The sequence below is a fragment of the Lissotriton helveticus genome, chromosome 2_1 (assembly GCF_964261635.1).
Source record: "Lissotriton helveticus chromosome 2_1, aLisHel1.1, whole genome shotgun sequence".
Lineage (NCBI taxonomy): Eukaryota > Metazoa > Chordata > Amphibia > Caudata > Salamandridae > Lissotriton > Lissotriton helveticus.
The window spans coordinates 480,968,365-480,989,550 of NC_136059.1; the positions used below are offsets into that span (position 1 = coordinate 480,968,365).

General features: G+C 44.1%; 1 protein-coding gene across 1 annotated transcript in view; it reads right to left on the bottom strand.

Moving 5' to 3' along the window:
• SMIM15 (small integral membrane protein 15) overlaps positions 1 to 12,801 on the bottom strand; it is a 60,303-nt gene extending 47,502 nt beyond the window's left edge. Inside the window, exon 1 of the mRNA XM_078675131.1 lies at positions 12,666 to 12,801. The gene's annotated coding sequence lies outside the window, so the exon portion shown is untranslated. The remainder of the gene's footprint in view (positions 1 to 12,665) is intronic.
• Positions 12,802 to 21,186: the final 8,385 nt, after the last annotated feature.

Below are 21,186 nucleotides of genomic sequence, written 5' to 3' on the forward strand. Positions count from 1 at the left end.
CAAGTGCTCTCAACATATCCTGCTCAATTAAATACGGCTAGTAAGGGATTAGGATCATATACTCAAACCTTTCGACTGAAGGGTTTACTTTTCTGACTATTGCATGCATTAGTCCACCTTTGCATCTCGATCCTGATAATCTACATTAGAACTTCAGTTCGTATTATTCCTGAAAATTGCATACTGAAATTTCAATGCATGATATTCTCTTTTCTCTCTCTCACACCAGTTATTTGATTTATGATGTATTTTAAACTGATGATTTTATTGTGAATTTATTGAATAACCAAGAAATACAAATTCTAAATGTGTTTTTGTGTATTGACCATTCATATTAAAGTTAGATAAAAGTTCCTTGATAACCATACTCAGTTTTGTTTTACTTATTGATTAATATTGTCGACAAGTTATGGTTATTGATTATTGTTGTTAGGTAGGCATTTCTTCATTACAGGTCCTCATGAAGGAATCGCTTCCGTCTCCAATTATGAGTCCCTATTAGCTCTTACCAAGATCTTTTGTAGGACCTCATGATTTGTAAGTGATTATAGAGTTTCTATGGGCCCAAACTCTGTGTTGCTGTGAATTATATTACTGATTAAAGTTTATGGTGTGGTGGGTAACATTTGTCTGTGCTCACAATTTTACACTGCTTCCGCTGGATCACTGCTCAAGACTGGAAACTCTCCTACTAGCCAATCTTCTGCAACATTAGTGTACCCCAGCTAGTGTGGTAGGGGCATCCGTCATCGCCTTTTAGTAGTTCAAGAACTATTTGACCCTGTGCAAGAACTGAATAATCTGGATGCTTGTGCTTGAGCACAGCACATACCTTGGAGAAGAGCTCCCTGATGCGCAACTGAAAAAGTGAGAAAGAAGAAGACAGAATTGGTTATCTATCTTGTACGTCTAAAGGCTAAAAATTAAGCTATGTGGTAAGACAAGTTCTCATCTACATACAAAGTCCAGCAAGTAGCGCACACTCCAAGGATGACCTATGGTAATACAGGGATGATGGACATGTTCTGTAACACCCTGTTCACGTGCACACTCCAAGGTCACCAAATCCCCGTATTGTTTAGTCACGCAGTGAGCTCTCAGTCAGTGAATATAGTAATGTAAACCTTCTATGATTTGAAAATGGTGCTTCAACTTGCTATTAAAATGTGGTGAAAGGGGGAAATGTGTTCACAGCACAGCAGAAAACAAAATCTCCAACAAGTGCCATGTAGGAATGCCAACAATAATCACAATAACTTTGGTGATTCAACGCACCTTCCTATCACTCATCCCCCCTCCTGTCTCCCAGCCTTGTCTACTCCCTACACCACCTTCAGTTTCTTGCTCTCTGTTGCGACTCAAATCCAGATCTCTGACACCTCTCCTATCTCTGCCTTTAACCACCTGGCACTTAATTGTTTTTCCCTCCTGTGTATGGCACTATACCCTCTTGTCCCCAAAACCTCTATGCTCTTCAGTCAATTATTCAGGGTCCTCCTGCCAGCCATAATTACCATCTTCCGTGTTACACGTCCTGTGCCTGTTCCCTCTCTCATTTATCCCTTCCATCACCCAACCTGTTGAGCATTTCAAAGTCTTTCCTGTCACCTGTACACTGCATCTCCCATTTTCGACCATCCCTAAACAAGCCACCTGTCCCACCTTGCAACCTGTTAGCCATCTCCTTGATGCCACTCATGCTTAATCCATGAATTTACAATCCTGTCCTGCTTCAAGCACACCTCTTCCTTTCAAACGACTGAAAGGCTCACTCTGTATGTAACACAGTTCTGCTTTTACTTACCAACCAGCCACCCTCCATTCACAACCCCTTCTGTGAAAACCCTATTCATGATATCCATAACTGCCTCTCTGTCATTTCTTAACCACTCTGGTCGTCCTTCTTGTTGCACTGCCAACCTCATCACCCTGTGCGTTTTGTTCATCCATCTTTTTTTGTTATCTCCAAGACAGCACAATAAATGGAATGCTAGCAGCTCACATCTAGTAATTTGCAGGTCATGAGTTTGAACCCCAAATCAATCGTCCATCCTTCAGAGATCAGTAAAAAGAGTGACACAAAAGAGGGTAATAGTTTCACCTGTTATTACAGAACTTACAGATGGCATAACTGTGATACCAAGTGCATGATAATAAAATAGAACAAAGTATCATCAACTTTTGTTACTGAACTCTCTTCACATATCCATAAGTAACCCTGGTTAATCACCCAACCCACCTAACACAAGTTCCACTCCCCTCCCCCCCAACCATGCAATGCCTACTCCTACCCACTTGATAAAACTGGGTTTCCTCCACTTAATGTAGAGCCAGAAGATTAGCACAATTTTTGCCCATGCTTTTTCAAATTCAATGTTTAGTAAGTGCCAGACTCTGCTCTTACCCTCCCATTGTGCCCCTGCCGTACACCACAAAGTATTGCAAATGCTACTGTGATCCTCATAACGATCTTTTAGTACAATTTGCAGTGAATAATGGACAATTGCCAATCCAGCCATTGACGTTTTTGATCAACTTGGCTTGTATCACAAGCCTGAGGGTGTGACATACTATTACAGTATGGAGCAATGCTAGAGGACTGAGCCATTCTCAAAAATGGGATGTTGATGGGCATTTTTGGATGCTTCTGGACAAAAATAACCCAGTGTGCTACAGGGAGCTAACTGAGATTAAGGATTATGGAAAGCATGCACGTGGGACAGGCAATCCGATGAAAAATAAGTGGAGTAAAAGAACTCGATGATGGATAAGGTACTGATTTGAACCTCATTTCATGTGAATTATTTTATCATTTATAAAAATGTCTCTTCATTGGGTGTGCCTTTTCTATTATTAACTCTAATTGACAATATTTTTGTAAAAGATATTTAGGGCACAATATTTGTGTCAGACGTTATTGAAGCCATAATGTTACGGTACTATACTGATAATATTGGGTCACTGTAGACTACTGTAACATCACTTGAGGTTCTCTTGAATAATTGCCCGTAACTTAAACGAGATTTCCTCACAATTTGATCTACTGACAAAGTAACTGTCTTCATATTTACAGAAGATCAAAACCAAAAAGCAGGCATAACGAGAAGCATCCCTGCTTTTCTTGCATACAAGCTCAACATCTCTGCTGGCTGGGCACACCCGCAGACAGGACACCAATAAACTGGAGACTAAGAGTAGAATTTTAAACAAGCATTTACAATGCAACGGTTTCGCCTTTGCAAAAGTTAGAGCTATTGGCATTGTAAATGACAACATTTTTAGGTCGAGGACCTAAAGGCTGCGCTTGCGCAGTCTTTGGTCGGAGAATTAATGTTTTTTAGACGGGGCTTGAACCCGCCTCTCTCCTCCATCTCGCCTCCATTGGCTGGCTTCCTAAACGGAGGCCAGCCATTGGAGAGGGGCATCACTCCAATCAAGCCCCGTCTTTTTCAGGTTCGGGGGTGTTTTTCTAAGCTTCTTTCTATTTACTTTCTCTCCTCTTCCCATTGGCTGGAATTTTACCTTCCAGCCAATGGGAAGAGTAGAGAAAGTAAACACGCCCCCGAATGCGAAAATGAGACTGGTTTCTCCGAGGCATTCTTGTGCTTGCCTCGGAGAAACGTGGTGCTGTGTGAGCCGCGTGCTTTTCTGCCCCCCCCTTCCCTCCGTTATCAGCCGTGACAATGGCTAAAACTACAGCGCCGATATGCAGAGCACATCTTGTACCGGATGACAAACGCGAGGCCATTAGGGAGCCAGCGATTGAGTTACAGCTCCGAGAGCGAACACAGGGAGGAGCCTGAGGCGGGGAGACCCAGCTCCATTTTCCAGCTTCCTGACCTGGACGCAATGCTAAGGCACATCAGCACACGAAGTGCCGGGTCCGTGATGGCGGTGAGTCATGGCAATAGCAAAGCGCCTCGATCCGCCCGCCTCCCCAGCCCCACCTTACTTGTGCAGCAAGCTGCCTCGCTTTGCAGCTTCGGGCCGGCTACTCGCGCCCCTCGGGCTTTGAATGCCGCTGAGCCTCGGTATTATTGCCCTCATCGGAGCGGTCCCCGGCTTGGCCTGGGGTAGCCCAGTGTTACCTGCTGTGTGGCAGGGACGGGGATTGCTTCGCTCCTGGGCCCCGGGGGTACCGCGCGGGCAGGTGCGGCTTGAAGCCCCCCTTTCTCGGTGTGAGGCAGATGTCCGCTCGGAGGACTGGGGGGCGTGGGAAGCCCTCACCTCTCCGCCGAGACTGCCAATTAGCGGGTCCATTGAGGTATTATGTCCTTGAGGGATTCCTCCAGAGAGCGGCTCCGCATTTCATCAGCCGGCCTCTCGGAGGCACATTGTGTGATAGCATGTTTAAAAATTATAAAACAATGAAGTAATACTAAACACTGTTCATAAAAAGATATCCCCTCATTAGTAACAGTTTAACACCAAAATAAAGCAATAAGCAACATAAACGTGACCAGTCATCTTTTGCAAAGGTCTTCCACTTCCCAGAAACAAATGTAGCCACGCTTTAGTAACTTTCGATCTGTTTAAACTAGAAACTTTTATTTTTTAAATCTGTCGATCATGCAGGCGTTATGTGGCAAATCCATAATTACATTGAAAACGCAGGCTCGGCAAAATTACATAATTCCAGTGACCCTGGTTACAAGCAACATTATGGCACAGGAAACTGGTAATGTACAGAGGTTTTTCAAGACTAATACTAGCCACAGCTCCAAATCACCGAGCACCATCCTTAAGCAGAATTATGTGTAAGTATCATCCCACACCCAAGCTAGAAAATGCTGAAAGACCCAGAGGAGTGACTAAACTAAATATTAACATTCACAAGAAAAGTCTGACTGTCAATGTAGTTCAAGCACACGTCAACATCTAATTTCAGCACAAAAAGGCACCCTGCCTGTATAGGATAGACAGATCTGTGGTGGAATCCAAACTGTGTGAAGGGCCTGCAGTCAGAAGTCCAACAGTGTTTGGAAAAACAAGCGGCAGGAAGAAGGAAGGGCAAAATTTATGAAGAAAAAAATAACCTTGCCGTGATAAAGTCATAAACTCACACAAAAAGGGAAAATATGGACCAGACATGTAGCATAAAACATAAATGCAGGAGACAGACAGAAATCAAAGGTTAGGACTGGAAGCCAAATGGCAGAGATACACTAACGTCGGCCCAAATCACAGATGGACTAGTTTCAGAGCACCAGTGTCATTAAACCACTACTCATAGAGAGTACACAGCTTGGATCTGATGAATACACCAATTTGCCACCACGAGCCATAAGGCTTTTTGCCTCCTAGGAGGAAGAAAGTGGTATGCTTACAACCCGAAAGGTTTAAGCCAAAGAAATGTTGCTGAAGATCATTTTGATGGTGATGATGGCAGGTGCTGTCACAATTGTGGAATATCAGCAAAGTTCGTTAGGCCAATCATCTAATCATCGCTAGAACGATCTAAACAATTCAAATTACATAGGAGCAGCTTTTGTGTACCGGTGGATGGAGCTCCACGCCAAAACAATGATATTTTTTTTTTAAAACAGAAGATGTAGGCAGAGTCGAATTATATTTCATCAGAATATGTCAATCGGTGCATAGTGTTCTGCACCAAATCAATGTGGCAGGAAACTAAAAAAAAACATGTAGTCGGCCACTACTGGATTCGCCATCTTTTCCATGTGCTCGCCGCCTCTTTATAGGCCACTCCATACTTTTGCTTACATCAAGAGAAAATTAGACCGATATGATCGATATGATAAGCAGCCTTCCCTTTTTGATTAAAAATACAAACTCAAAATGCTATCGCAAATGTCATGACTGACCGGAATATCCATATCAGGTAGTTCACAACGGTCGGCATTGAAGAGTTTCTCCCGTTTTTTGGTCTTGCCTACAAAGACCTTTGACCTTCAGTTATCAAAGTCCTATTGTCTCAAATACATTTAAAATAGGAATATGCAATAGGCGTTACTTCTTTACTGTCTCCAAATTTAATAGCTTATTTCCTTGTTAGCATCCAGGAAACTACGTTTTTCTACTAGCACTTTATGGGAAGGCATGTGTTTTTTCTACTCTTCTCTCGTGTGTTGCTTTCTCCCTCAAAAAAAAACACAGCACTCTCCCTAGCGCTATTCCACTGTTTCCCCCAATGGATTATTTTTTAACTTTAACCACCTACCCCTGCTCAGCAGCACTGCTCAGCAGCACTGCTCCGCCACCCATTCCTAAGGAGTTCATTTAAAAAAAAAAATGTTAAGAAAACATGGGAGTTGCAATCTTGGAAACGTAAACAACATGAATAAAAACGTCAGGTGGGTCATGCTGCATACATAGCGCCACAAATTCTTAATCAAGTGGGCTGAAGCAGCTTCATGACACAAGCAAGTGTACACAGAACTGCACTTTTTTTTGTCAACAGGAAAGCCAGCAGTTCTACACTGCTTTTTAAAGACTGATAGGCTTTGCCAATGGTTGTTTATTTATCGAGTCCCAAATGTTGGTTTAGCTGGTAGAAGTTACGCACATGGGTATCTGGTAAATAATCTCAGCCAACTATTTTCAGTCAAGAGCTCTGGTGGGCACCAAATGTTTGAAATATGGTTAGCTGCTGCTGTGTGATATTTTATTGTGAGTAGTCCTTTTCCGTTCGGAACTTGTAGAACCTAAGTGCTAACCAGTCTGCACCAAATGTTTGAAATATGGTTAGGTGCTGCTGTGTGATGATATTTTATTGCGAGTAGTCCTTTTTCGTTCGGAACTTGTAGAACCTTAGTGCTAACCAGTCTGCACCAAATGTTTGAAATATGGTTAGGTGCTGCTGTGTGATATTTTTTTGTGAGCAGTCCTTTTCCGTTCGGAACTTGTAGAACCTTAATGCTAACCAGTCTGCTAATTCTAGAGCTAAAAGTTTATTCTTATGCGGGAGCTCCTTCAAAAGCTGCTCATTTTAGTCCCATTTCTCAGTGCCCTTAATGCATATACATATTCTAGTCTTAAGAGTGGGGGACTGGCATTGCATTCTCTATGGACTGCAATTTAGTTACAGAGTCTGGTATTCTCATACGGGTGCAGATTCCATTCCAATCTCTCATTTATTAATGTGATATTTCTACAGAGTGAATCTAGCCAAAAGGAGGGCAGAGCGCTGTACAGGGTCAAATCCAAGAATAATTTCAGAATATGAAAGTGGAGGTTGCTGGTTTATATACTGTTAAAATATTGTGATGTAGTGTTCGTTAAAGAGGTGCGACTTCAACAGTCTCCTAAATTGGATCAGCACTGGAGCAGTCCAGATGGATATGTAGATTTTGTATCAGATCATGGGTGCATAGATGGAGAAGGCCTGCTGCCTTTTTTTTTTTACTTCTTAGACTCCAGCCTGATTGTGTCCTGTTTCCGGTGTGCAAAGAACCACCAAAGATGGTGCGCTTGTCTGCAAAATAAGAGGGTGCTTGTTGAAAACGCTTTGTAAATTACGCAGCTGATTGATGAGGTAAGTGGAGGTCGGCAACGGTGGGCAAAAGAGTTCCATCAAAATGAGGGTGATGTGATCATCACAGAAAGACAGGTGCAGCCTCATCCTCCTTCAAAAAATAGCATTTTGGTGGTGGGAATAAAGTTTACCCAATGCCTTATTGCTTTCATAACCTAAGAATGGACAGAGATAAACTACATACATACTAGGTGTCTCAATTCTGGATCACCAAATTAATGAGGATATCATCACGGTGATGACAGTGTGATATTGAGAGACCTGAGGAGGACACTCACCGACCCATTCAAAAAACATTATTGGGATAACCTGAAAAAGGATTCTACACTCCATATCAGGCTCTCCATTGATTTTAGCAACTTGTCATGGTTAGTGGAGGAGCTGGGAGCTAGGATCAGCAATCACTTCCCCTTTCTGCAAAATGGTTTCCCCAATTTTCCGTCATGCTGGCAAGGGAACAGGTGTGAATTCAGCAGGATCATTTCTGACCGAGTGCCCTCATTCATTGATATACTCGTCTGTCAAATCAGCTAATGCCACTATCACTTTTAAGGTGTCGAGGATCATCACTGTCCCCACTGTTATTCAATATCTAGGTGCAACCTTTGTCTCCATTGAGAAGATGTTTTTGGGGCATGCAATTATCTTATGCTAACAACACAAAGCATTACTAGACACGACAATCTGTACACATCAGCAATTTTGAAAATGAGACTGCTTTGCAGTTATTCACGAAAAAATGGTGTCACAGCTACTTAACACAAGTAAAACATGTAAATGGTATAGGGCAGGATTCTACAACGAATAGCTAGTGAGCTACTGGTAGCTCTCCAGCTACCTGCGAGTAGCTCTCCTGTGTGAAGTCCAGCCTACTAAACTCGAAGCTTTTTGCTTGGTTGAATTAATATATATGACCCAAAATTGAAAAGTGAATATTCAAGATGAAAATGTGTGTATTTTCAAAATCCATAATTCCCATACTACATTTAAAGCTGATATTTGATTAATAAATTAAGCAGCTTTGGGAGAGTTATTATTACATTGCTATTATTAAATTGGTGCCAGGGGCATTGCAACTGTGGTGGTCATGCATCACACTTGTAGAGGCATTCAAAATTAAAAAAGCGTTTTTAAAATTACTGTTGATAATCCTGAACTGTGGTGATCACAGCTGGTAATCTTGCATAGGGTGGCCGCTAATATAACCTTTTCTTATGTGTATGGCAGTTATATTATTAGTAGCTTGGGACGATTGTCCTTGAACCTAAGTAGCTCGTATCACTGAAAAGGTTGGAGACCCCTGGACTAGAAGATCATTTGGTAGAGAAAGGTTAAATATAAATTGTTGCACTAATCTCTCGAGCAAATGTGGCAACTGCGCAAATCCACAATGACTGAGTGAACTGAGGTACAAAACAGCTTTATAATAAAAACAAAACACTATTCACATAAGCCCGCCTGCAGAACAAATTTACTAAAAGATATGCACCATAATCTATTATACACATCACGGAAAAAGATTTGGATTGTCTGAATTTTTCTACCTTTGCTTAAAATCTTTTTGTTTCTTTGTTTTTTCTTACCTAGTGAGAATACAGAATAAGGGAGACAAAAAAAAAAAAAAAAAAAAGAATAAGATGCACGTGTACTGGAAGGCAATAAATTAGTACATATCGTGCTGTCGAAACTAGGGCATGTAGGTAAATCGGCTCATCAACAGCATCTGCAGAAAGGCAACAAAATAATAAACAGAAAACAGATTACATAGACCACGTTTTCTAGTCAGGATTTAGTAGCTACGGCCTCATAATCAGGCGACCTGCCGTTTGGTTATTTGGATGGAGTACAATGCTGTAAACTTCCTATTTGCGGGGAGGGGTGGGGGGTTGATTTAGCCTAGAAGAGCGGAGATGGAGAAGTTTCAGACAGTCCATCACACTGGCTACATCATTAAAAATATCTTTACAGAATTTGCATACAGGCTGAGCTCACCCTGAGGCCTCGTTTCAAGATTGGTATACACGTCGTGTAAACATTTTAGTTGGATTAAACTCAATCTACTGCTTGGAGCAAGCGCTAGTTTGTGTACATCAGAATTTCCATTCTTTCTCCGATTTGCTACTGTTAATGCAGGCCCTTCAGTTTTCGTTGAGGTAGCTGCTTCGGTGCAGCATCTTGAGCGCAGATATAGATACGTGCACCTATGCGCTTACTGGAGGCAAATAAAAGAGTAAACGTCTTAGAGTGGTTAGTTCCGGAGGGGCATACCTCCCTGCTTAGTATGCGCAGTCTGTAGTAAAAGAAACCAGAGTGGTTCGTTTCGCCACGGATATCGTGGATTTGTATGAACCATCTGGAAAAAGACTGCCAATTTCAGGCACACCTTAAACACGCTGTCAGACTATGGTTGAGCAATCACAGGTAATGGGGGTAATGTACCACTCACAATTTTGGACAGTGTTGTTTAAGCTGCACAGTTCCCAGGCTTGCATAATACAGGTAACTGTTTTTAATTGTAGAGTTTTCAGACAATTGTATATCCTGCAATGAATGGGAGAGGAGTGGGAGCAGTGCTGTCCTATTCAACTGCCGAACGGGGAAGCATGGGGGAGGGGGACGGGGGGCAGGAGGAGTTTGGGAAAAAAAGTTTGGTGAAAGGGACATTTAAAAATCATTAGCGCATATGGGAAGTATGACCTTCTTTATCAAGGCTATACTGCAAGCCGTGGTGAGTGGGTGGAAAATACCAGTGCTGGACATTCACCTCAATTCTTACCGTAGCAAAAACAACAACAAAACAAGTCAGGTCTCGGGCCGTGCTGTGATTGGCTGACGTCACGGGGTGTCCCGGGCCGGCAGCCAATCACAGCGCGGCCCGGGAAATGACGTCACTGGGGTGTCCCGGGCCTGCAGCCAATCACAGCGTGGCCCGGGACACACGGAAACAAGGGGCGGGGCTTAAAAAAAGACCCAGAAATGCCCCCGAATCACGTTCTCTCTGGAAAACGTGATTGACGGCCAATCTCTTCCAATGGCTAGCCTCCATTTATGGAGCTAGCCAATGGAAGAAGGGGCGGTGTCAAGTCCCCAGTATAGAGATAAGATTAGATTTCGCCTGGGCGGAGCAACTGCTACGCAGTTGCAACGCCAGGACGAAACCTAAAAACAAAGCAGCAGGCCTTTTCCATTTCCGCAAACAGGAACTGAAACATCTGTGTCATTCAAGACCGACCCAGTGCTACTCCAATTTAGGAAGGAATTGAAGATGCATCTGAGCCCTAAGTCCTACCCTCTTTATTATTTTTGTTAGGCCACTGGCAGATGTGGTGAAATCATTTGGGTTATCATTAGTATTCGATACAGATGATACCCAGCTTACTATATAACTGTCTGCGGAGAATGAGGCTGGTTCCGTACATTTTAAAAGCTGTATGACAGCAGTTGCTGAATGGATGCATTCTAACGGCTCAAAGTTAAATGCAAAAAACCCAGAGATTCTTCTGCAAGGGAAAACACTTGCATGTGGGGGGTGATCATTGGTGGACCAGTGGGCTAGGCTCTCCACCTAAACCTACATTTGCACTTAAAAATCTGGGTAACTGGTTAGACGATTCTTTATCCTCGAGCTAAAACTCAAAGCTCAGATTCTGCTTGCTTTGGCACCCTTAGAAGCGTAAAAAGTATTTTTCGCCTTTTTTGTACTCTAGTGCATAAGATGATCATTCAGTCTATAATCATCTCACCCTTGACTACTGTAATATCTTGTATTTATTTATATACACCAGGCAGGCAAAAAACAAACTGCAGATTGTCCAGAATGAGGCTGCAGGACTACTACACCGCCTGCCTAAGTTCTATTCAGTTTCTCAGCAAACCTACAGTCTGCGTTGGCATCCTGTACAGAAGCGCATCCGGTTAAAATATTGATGTGTGGTTCACCGGATCTCCAATAATCTGGGCAAACCCAGTTTACTGTCTTTGCACCAGCCCTACAAGCTGGCCAGGACATTACGATCAGCGGACTCAAATGTGGTGGTGGTACCCTGCTTCAGACTGGCGAGGAGGGGAGGACACTTCTTTTGAGTGACAGCTTCGTTGTTGTGAAATAATTGGCCTACACATCTGCATAAAATACCTAATCACCTGTGTTTTAGGAAACAGTTGAAGACTTGCCAGTCTGCAGGCTCAGTTTTGTGTAGAAGCCCCTAGTCGTGCAGCCATGGCAATAAAAATCTGTATAACATCAAATAAGCTCTTCAAAGACCACGACATCACAATGGCGTAAACATCCAATAACCAGCTATCTCTCCTATCACTCATTAACTTTAACTGGCTTTTGACCTTCTACAGCACTTGCTGCCTTTTTGGCTAGGTTTGGACAATACAAATAGTACACATATACAACCAAACGGACATTATAGCTTTACTCAAACAGTTATGCATGACAGATAGAACCTCATAATAGACTCCAAAAACACCTAACATTTTGGCTTTTCTAACTTCACAATAGGGACATTGATCACACTAACTTCACAAAAGAAGTTCTTTACAATCAAAGGAACATCTTTTTGTATTAATAACGTAATTTCAGTCATCACAAAAGGTTCCGTAATGTTGAAACATGGCTTTATGACAATGCAATTGGATTCAACAACCAAAGATACGACCCGCTTCGAACGGTAACACAGCACCCTGACATCCCAATAGGTAATTTTCGTATCACAACAGGGCTTATGAAAGCACAAGACGGCTTCAATCCATCAAAATAAGGCTTTCATAATTCATGGCAGCGCTTTTCTGCATAAGCTACATGCCAGACCAAAACGACTGACATAACAATATGGCTTGGTGACAGTATAGTATGAATTTCCGCTTGTACAAGGCTTCCTGTAATCACGATGGGTCTCCCTGATATCACACTGGGGCCTCATGATATCCCCATAATAATTCCTGGTTTCAGAATGGAGATTGTGACACCAGAGTAGGACGGTCTGGTGCGTCCTGCCTCCCGTGTGATATGTTTTAGTAGCCTGGTTGGGTCTCACACTCCAAGTAACACCGAGCTGAGGGCCAAGATCTCCTAGACGTTAATCGTTTGCGCCCACGAAAGTCAAAACCACGCATAATATTAGAGGCAGCCTTCCATGCTGGATTCTTCCAAATAACTCACCCGATGCAGACGGAGCGGGGCTCCCTCTTGTTAAACAAAGATCAGCTTGCTGCAGTCACAAAAGACGGACGGAAGTCTCACACCAATCTGTCCCGATCACACTACAGCAGGACCAACCCTTTTTTCCTTCCCACATAGACAGCCCAGAGTAGAAACTCTTCTCACTCTGTTCCCCCCAGATCTCGCTGCAGGCAGCCTGAGCCGAAGGAAGCAGACACCCAGGAAGTCCGGCCTGAGGAAAACATGGCAATAGAAATGGGACTGACTTGAAGCTAATAATGCTTTTCCATGGCGGCCATCTTAACCTGGTAACCAACCAAGGGATTTAATAATAAGGTAGCGTGCTGAAATAATTTTTCACAATTTGCCTATGCTTCCGACAAATTGATTTTTTTATTTGTGTTTGCAATTTTATGTTGGACTGACACTGTCTGAAGACTTCTAAGCGCTTTACAGCAGCAGGAGGTTACTTGGGCTCCTGTGAGTTACAGTAATTAAACTCGTACCTTTACATCGGTAGATAGTGCAGGAGTTAAACCAATCATAAACGTTAGTCAAAGGTCGTTCACAGTTAAATTATCAATGGTGGGCTCAAATGAAGAAGTTCTGGTGGAGCGATCACTTAAGCATTCTTTTTTTGATTTTTTTATTTAATACAATTTTATGTAGCGGGTACTTTACCCCAAGGTGTCAAAGCGCTTTACAATAGAAGTAAGTCACACAAGGAAATTTACACACTAACAAGTTACATATACAATCAGGATTATTAAAAAATGAAAGGTGGCAAAATTTAGATTTTTCATAGCCTGCTGGGCAGAAAATCAGGATTTTATTAAGGACACGGAGGCTAAGATTATGCAAATCTCCTTTATTGCGTAGCTCACAGCAGCAACAATGAAAGATCTAGAACTTGAATAAACATTCCAATAGAGAGGATATAGTCCATGAACACACAGTAGACTTCCTTCTTTGTAAGCGAACAAGATAACTTCAGGAATAACTTAGAAGACTCTGAATCCAACGTAAAACCATAGAGAATTCATCCGAGACTTCTTTTGAAGAAATTTATCTGAAAAAGAAGAAGAGCAAAAAGGTAATAAACATTCCCAGGGTGGGAACAAAAGAGGTGGGATAATCTTAGCCTCCGTGTTCTTAATAAAATCCAGATTTTCAGCCCAGCAGGCTGTGAAAAATCTAAATTTTATGACATGACACGGAGGCCAATATTATGCAAGTTTAAAGTGTGTTCAAAACATTATCAATGACATTTGAAACAGGTTTAAAATAACATCTTTTGAAGATACATTCATTCGACCAATCTGTAGCCCTAAGGATATCCTGAAGGCCGCCACCCAAAATAAAAGCTTTTGAAGCTTAAGCACCTCTAAGGGAGTGAGCTCCGAAAATTGAAATATCAATTCCAGCTTCTTTCATGACATCTTTAACCCATCTAGCCAAGGTGGGAGAGGAAACAGCTCTATGAGGGAACCTGTGGGAAATGATTAATTGATCTACAGAACCCCTTAGACCTAAGGTCCTTTTCTCGTATTCCAAAAGGCATCGTACCACACACAAGATCTCATTTTGAGGGAAAAAGGGATAGAAAACAGAGGTTGACATAGTTTTAGTCCGTCTTTTAATGAAAAAGCAAACACCCTCAGGTTGAAAAGCTCTATTAGAGACATCTAAGGCCTTAACATCTGAGGTACGTCTGAAGGAGACAAGGCACAGTAAAACAGTTAATTTAAAAGACAATTTCTTTAAAGAGAGAGAGGAGTTCTCGCCCCAAGAGGAAAGTAGTCTGAGGACATCTCTCACGTCCCAGAGTGCGGAGTATTTTGGTAGAGGAGGATTCAAAACGCGCATACTCCTCATAAGTTTTTTGGTCAGAAGATTCTGGCCTACCGAAGAACCATCTAGCAAGCAGTGACCTGCAGCAATTGCCGATCTATAAACGTTAACGGTCCGATAAGCCAGACCCGAAGCGAAGATTTCGGTTAAGAAATTAAGTACTTGAACTATATCAGCTGAAACGGGATCGTAACCCCGTCGAAGGCACCAGCAAACCCATTTACGCCAAGCCAATCTATATGCTTTTCTGGTACCGGGGGCCCATGATTCTGACATGAGCCTGAAAGCGCCTTCCGAAAGTCCAGGGATCTGCCACTGTCTCCTGAAATCTTCCAGACCATCAGACACAGGATGCCCTGAAGAAGAAGTGGATGGCACTCTCCGTGAGGTCCTACCAGTAGCTCTTCGAAAGCGGGGATGAGGATTGGAAAATCCACACTCATTTCCAGCAGGATGGGGAACCACGCTTGGGAACTCCAGAGAGGAGTTATTACTACTATGGATTCTTTGTTCCTCCGGACTTGAATGAGGAGGCGAGGAAGCATGGCAAAAGGTTGGAATGCATCGGGGCTCAGATCAAGCCAGTTCTGAAAAAAGGCGTCTATTCCCAAGGCCAGAGGGTCCGGTCTCCAGCTGAAAAATTTGGGCAACTGAGTATTGAGGCGGTCCGCAAAAAGGTCTATTCCGAAGGGACCCCAGCGAGATTGGATCGCAAGAAAAATGTTCCTGTCTAGTCTCCAGTTGCTCGAATCTACATAGTTCCTGGAGAACCAGTCTGCTACCCCATTGTTCAACCCCGGAATATGTTCGGCAACGGCCGAAATGCCCTTGTTGAGGCAGTAGTCCCAAAAGTTCTTGGCTAGGTCCGAGAGGCCCTTGGAATGAGGGCCGTCCATTTTGTTCACGTATCTCACAGCGGATACGTTGTCCATGCGAAGCATGATCGAGCATTTCATCAGATCCTTGGTAAAACTCTGGATAGCAAAGGATCCCGCCAGAAGTTCCAGGCAGTTGATATGTAGATCCTTCTCCTGTGGGGTCCAGAGTCCCCCGGTTGAGGAATCGCCGCAGGTCGCGCCCCAACCCTCCAGGCTCGCATCCGAGTGAATGACTAGGTCTGGTTCTTCTCCGAAGATTGCTCTGCCGTTCCAGGCTTCTGCATTCTTCAACCACCATAAGATCTCTTTCTTGGAGTCCGTGTCCAGGGGGAAAATTTGAGAATAAGATGGATTTAATCTGAGGGCTTTGGCTTTGAGCCTCTGAAGCGCCCGATAATGAAGGGGAGCTGGATAAATTGCCTGGATAGTTGAGAACAGTAGACCCAGTATCCTTGCTAGGGTCCTTAGAGGAAAGGAGCGGATCTTTAGCACTTTCCTCAACTCTTTCCTGAGTTTCCTGACTTTGTCGCCAGGAAGTTTCAGCTCCGCTTGTAGAGTATTTACTGAAAAGCCCAAGAACTGAGTGACTTGGGTTGGAGACGTAGAGGATTTCTTCGTGTTTATCACAAACCCTAAATGTTCCAGAAGATTTATGGCAAGGGTAGTGTGCTGAGAAGCGACCTTTTTGGATTCGGCCATTATCAAGATGTCGTCGAGATAAAGAATCAATCTAACCCCTTTGTTCCTTAGCAAAGCTGCTATGGGACGAAGAACCTTGGTGAATCACCAAGGGGCCAAAGAAAGACCGAAGGGAAGGCTGCAGAACTGCCAAAGTTTGCCCTCCCAGAAGAATTGAAGAAATTTTTGGTGAGGGGGCCGGATCGGGATAGTCAAATATGCGTCTTTGAGATCCAGGCGAGTAAGCCAGTCGCCTTTTCTCAAAACATTTCTGAGAAGATGGATTCCCTCCATTTTGAAATGTCGGAAGACCACCCACTGGTTCAAATCTTTGAGATTTATGACAGGTCTCATTTTTTGTCTTTTTTCTCTACCAGGAAGACGTTGCTGATAAAGCCAATCTCTTCTCCTTCCCGGATTGCACCCTTTGAAAAGAGGACTTTTACTTCTTGGGATACGAAGGCAGAGTCTTTTTGCGAGAAACCTATTTCTTGGGGGAGTCTCTTCTGGATGGGAAAGTCTACAAACTCTATTTTGTATCCCCTGACGGTGTCTAGCACCCAAGGATCCTGACTCACTAAGGTCCAATTCCCAGAGAAAAGGGCTAGTCTCCCGCCCACCTTTATAGGGGTATCTGAAGGGTCTTTGGGAGATCTTACCGGTAGAGAAGGGTCTCGTCTTCCTTTCGCCTCTAAATCCTCTTCCTCTGGATCGTTGTCTTTGGGGAAAGAAGGATGACTGGAAACCATAACCTGAATGAAAGGACCTTCCTCCTCGTCCTCCAAAGGGTCTCGTGAGCCATTTCCACAGCCCCGCATCCTCCCGGCCCGGGAAAAAACTCCGCTGTTATTGAAAACCCTCTTTATATCCTTCTGAGATTTTTGGATGGAGTTAAAGACTCCCAGATATTTGGCCATATCCCTAATGAATTCTTCTCCAAAGAGGAGACCTTGGCAGGAAGCACCGCCTTCTTTGTTAGATAGCTCAGCTAGTTTGGGGTCAATCTTGAGAAGCACGCTCTTACGCCTTTTGTTAGAAAGAGCAGTTTTCGCGTTGCCTAGGAGGCATACAGCCCTTTGCGCCCACTGTCGCAGTTATTTCGGGTCGATGGGAGAGTCAGAAACATAAGCTCCTTCGGCCATTTCAAACATTTTGGTCAACGGGCCTGTAATGTCCAGCAGTCTGTCTTGGCAGGACTTGAGTCCTTTGTCAAGCCCCCTCCTCGGGTCTTTCCCCGTCTTGGCAATAAAAGCCACTATCTTGGTGTCCAATTCAGGGGTCATGGCTATTTTGTCGGGGAGGGAGGGGCGGGGGCATTCGGACCTGAGGCGGGCCCTGACCTCCTTTGGCATTTCTTTACGGAGCCAAAAGGACAAATATTCGCCAATATGCTGGGATGGGGTCCACTCAGGGGAGAGCGGATGTTTGATGAGCAGCGGGTCAAACATATGTTCCCCGAAGGGGTCAAGTATTCCCATCTTTGACCCTGAGGCCCCTGATGCCTCACCAGATATATCTTTAGTTCCGCCTTCCTCTTCATCGGAGTTAAACTCTGAGGAGCAGGACAGGTCAATTCCGTCTTCGTCCTCATCGTCGCTATCAATGGGGATAGGAAGGCTAGGGCCTCTTAGCTGTCCATCCAGTGTGCCCGAGGCACCAGCATTGTCACCGCCAGAGCGTGAATCCAAAAACATGGGCTTAGAGCTTCTGCGTTTTTTAGGATTTTCGGAAGGATTGGGGGTGGTTTGCCTTTTTCTGTGGCTCGTCGAAGCCTCAGTAGGATCCCCTTGGGTCCTCATAGGTGGCCAGCCTGATTTTGCCAGGGTTTCTAATTTTTTGTTAATGGTGTCATCCAGGGATCCCATTACCTTATCTATAGTTTTGTTGATAAGGCCCTCCAATTTGTCCTCCATAGAGGAGGGAGAAGGGTTAGAGGACATAGCGACAAAGGTAAGGTCTAAAGGGATACTTGATAGTGGCAACAAACTGACAATGTAAGAATGTTGCCAACAAAATGGATGCTATGTAGTCAAGGCAACAAATGTAATGGCAAGGGTCTTTCCTCTAACCATTAGAATAAAGCTGGTAAGTACTTTATCGATTTTGTTTAGTGTATCCTGTTGTCATTGGGACCTTGATAGTCCTTCTTCATTGTTTATATTCTCCCCCTTTTTTTTGTTTGTTTTTTGCTTTATTTATTTGCCTGCCGGGTATCGGAGGATGCAAGGCCTAGCAGCGTGAGAGGGGCAGGAGAAAAAACGGGTAAGTCAGCTTGAAAATGGCAAATATCGGACGGGAAAGGCCTCGCGCGTATAGCGAAGCTCAATTTCCCGTCCTCGAGTGAAACTCGGTCCCCATGGTAACGCAGGGCGGCTCTAAGCAGGAGAGAAGCCGCTGCAGCGCCACCATGGAGACGCGAGTGATTACGAAGCACGGGGCCGGTGTTCAAAAGACGCCGGTCCCGAGTAAACTCGCATATGATTAGAATCGGCCTGAAATGGCCGAGGGGGACATGCGAGAAGGTCCAGATGCGGGCGAAAGTCGCATCCGTTAATAAAGCCGCCTCAGAAGGGAAAGGAAAGAAAAGAGAGAGCGAGGGGAGGCAGTAAGCGCCGGAAGCGATCAGGCTAAGAAGAAACAGCATATAAGCGCGCGAAGGGCACTGTAAGGAGGCAGAGGGCACAACGAGAGGGGCCCTAAAGCCTAACAAGTCCAATACAGATAGTGGAAGGCAATAACTTGAAAAAAGGTTAGATATATTAAATAACAACTCTGCTGCCAAGGGGTGGAGAGGGAGAGGGTAGACGCGCACTCGATCAAATAACCTCCCCAAGTCCAAAATAACCCACATACAAGAGTACAGGGAAGCACAAGGCTAAGAGACAAACAGAGTACTTATCTTGTGAGCAGCAGCAACAAAGAAGGAAGTCTACTGTGTGTTCATGGACTATATCCTCTCTATTGGAATGTTTATTCAAGTTCTAGATCTTTCATTGTTGCTGCTGTGAGCTACGCAATTTTTAGCTTATTCGCCAGATAGTGCAGTCTAGCCAAGTATCACGCATCATGTGTGACACTAACGCATTTCAGTGTGGTGTTCCGCATCACCGCACTGAAATGCTTTGTCACGCATTAATGCCACTGAAACTGGCTACCGTGCTGGTGCTAGTGCGACAGCTCTGCATCTCCAGACTTGCGGGCCAGCAGCTCTGGCAGGCAGTGTGGATTATGAACAGTTAAGTTCTTGTGCTCTCAGCTCAGGCTGAGTGAGTCACTGAGTGCTGGCACGGCAGCGCTACAATGTTACAATTGCGACCTCAGCCGCATGCCAGCCTTCTGCGTTTATTAATTAATTCCCGGGCCGCCCGCCGTGGCGCCGCGCGCCAGGCTTTCTTGCAGGTTGCCCACCCTCTGCCGATTAAACGACTTCCTGCTCTGCAGGAAGTGAGGTCACCAGAGGTTGAAGAATCGACGGCGGGGGAATTGTACTGTACGCTCGCTGCGGCTCTGCAGCAGTGTGCTGCCTCAGATGCTGCTGGCTGGCAGCGCATAAATGAGTAATTATCACCCCTCAGTCGGCCGCAGCAGCGGCGTTCCGGGCAGCCCGGGGCATTTGTCACACACTACTGTCAGTTAGTGACAGCACGATGGCCACCTGGGCCGCAGCGCTGCATGATGGCTGGCATTATCGGCGCAGGGAGTGTCTGCCAGAAGGGTGCAGCTCATCGTGTTCCAGTGGACCCGTGACCCCGGTGACCCTGTGCAGCTCACCATCGCGGCCGCCGAACGACAGTGTAGTCAGGCTTGACTGAGAAGACCCGCGTTGTTCCAGTAAGTTTTTACTGTTAGTTTTAATTACTGAAGTTTCCGCCACTGCTGGGCAGGCGCTGCTGACATGGCCAGGCAGTTGCAGCTGTAGTACTTCTTTGCAGCTCATCTGAAGCAAAGCGGGCATGGTTTTGTTTTCGCTATGGGGGCACCACAGAGAAGTCAGACGAGGGCATATCTTTATCATGGCTCTCGTGCTCCTGACCTCCCCCGCCCCCCAGACAACATAATGACTGTGTCTCTGATGTCCCTTCAATTTCACACCAAAGGAGCCGAGAGAGGCTGTTGCATTGAATCTCAAAGATGCTCAAGGTAGAAATAATCTATTTATTATAATAAAAACAAGCAGGTACAATCGGCCCAACCGGACAGCAAGATGTTCACTCCGGATCTGCCAACCGCTCTAGCTTCGCGTTCCTTATTCTATGAAACGCGAAGCACAGAGCGTGCAACAGAACACAGATAGCGTGCAGAAAAGAAATATACACAACATAACACATCCCCTTTGGAATACAAAGAAAAAATGTACAATAGGAGAATAGCATCATCTCTTTCTCTAAAACAAATTAAAAAAAAATTTAAAAAACATATTCGAATTTTCCTAAATATACTAAATAACTACAAGGGAAAATTCTCAGAGATATAATCTGCAAGCCAAACCAGTGGCCTTTTTTCCCGCTATGGATTCTTAGACAACATGTTGGTTTCGTCATGATGAGTAACATCAGAAGTAGTTGTAACATTAGAAGTACTAGGATCTTCCACACTAATATGTGAATCGGAAACAACATGATTTTCAACTTCAGGAGAAATAACAACAGATTTATCTTCATTTCCAAACCAGAATGAGAATTCACAGATGAAGAATTATTACTCAAAAAATCATCAAAGTCAAACATATACGGAACTTTGTCATTTTGCACTGACGGAACTTTGTCATTTCGCATCAAGGGTGCAGAACATCTTGCAATTCTTTTGAAATTCCATACTTTCCCATCAGACAAACGTGCAGCATTATTCATAACTTCCACGACCTGCAAAGGCTCATAGAAGCGACTAACATCCTTAGCTATTTTGCCAGGTTTCTTTACTCGAACCCATTGTCCAATATCAATATGGACATCTTTCACAGCATGTTTGCGATCATACCATTCTTTGCTCTTTGCAAAAACAGCTTCACCTTTTTCTTTAACCAAATTCTCAGACCAGTTCACTATATTAGATTTGAATAACCAACTGGGAGTGAACTTGGTTCTTGGATTCCTTCCACGCATCAAAACAAAAGG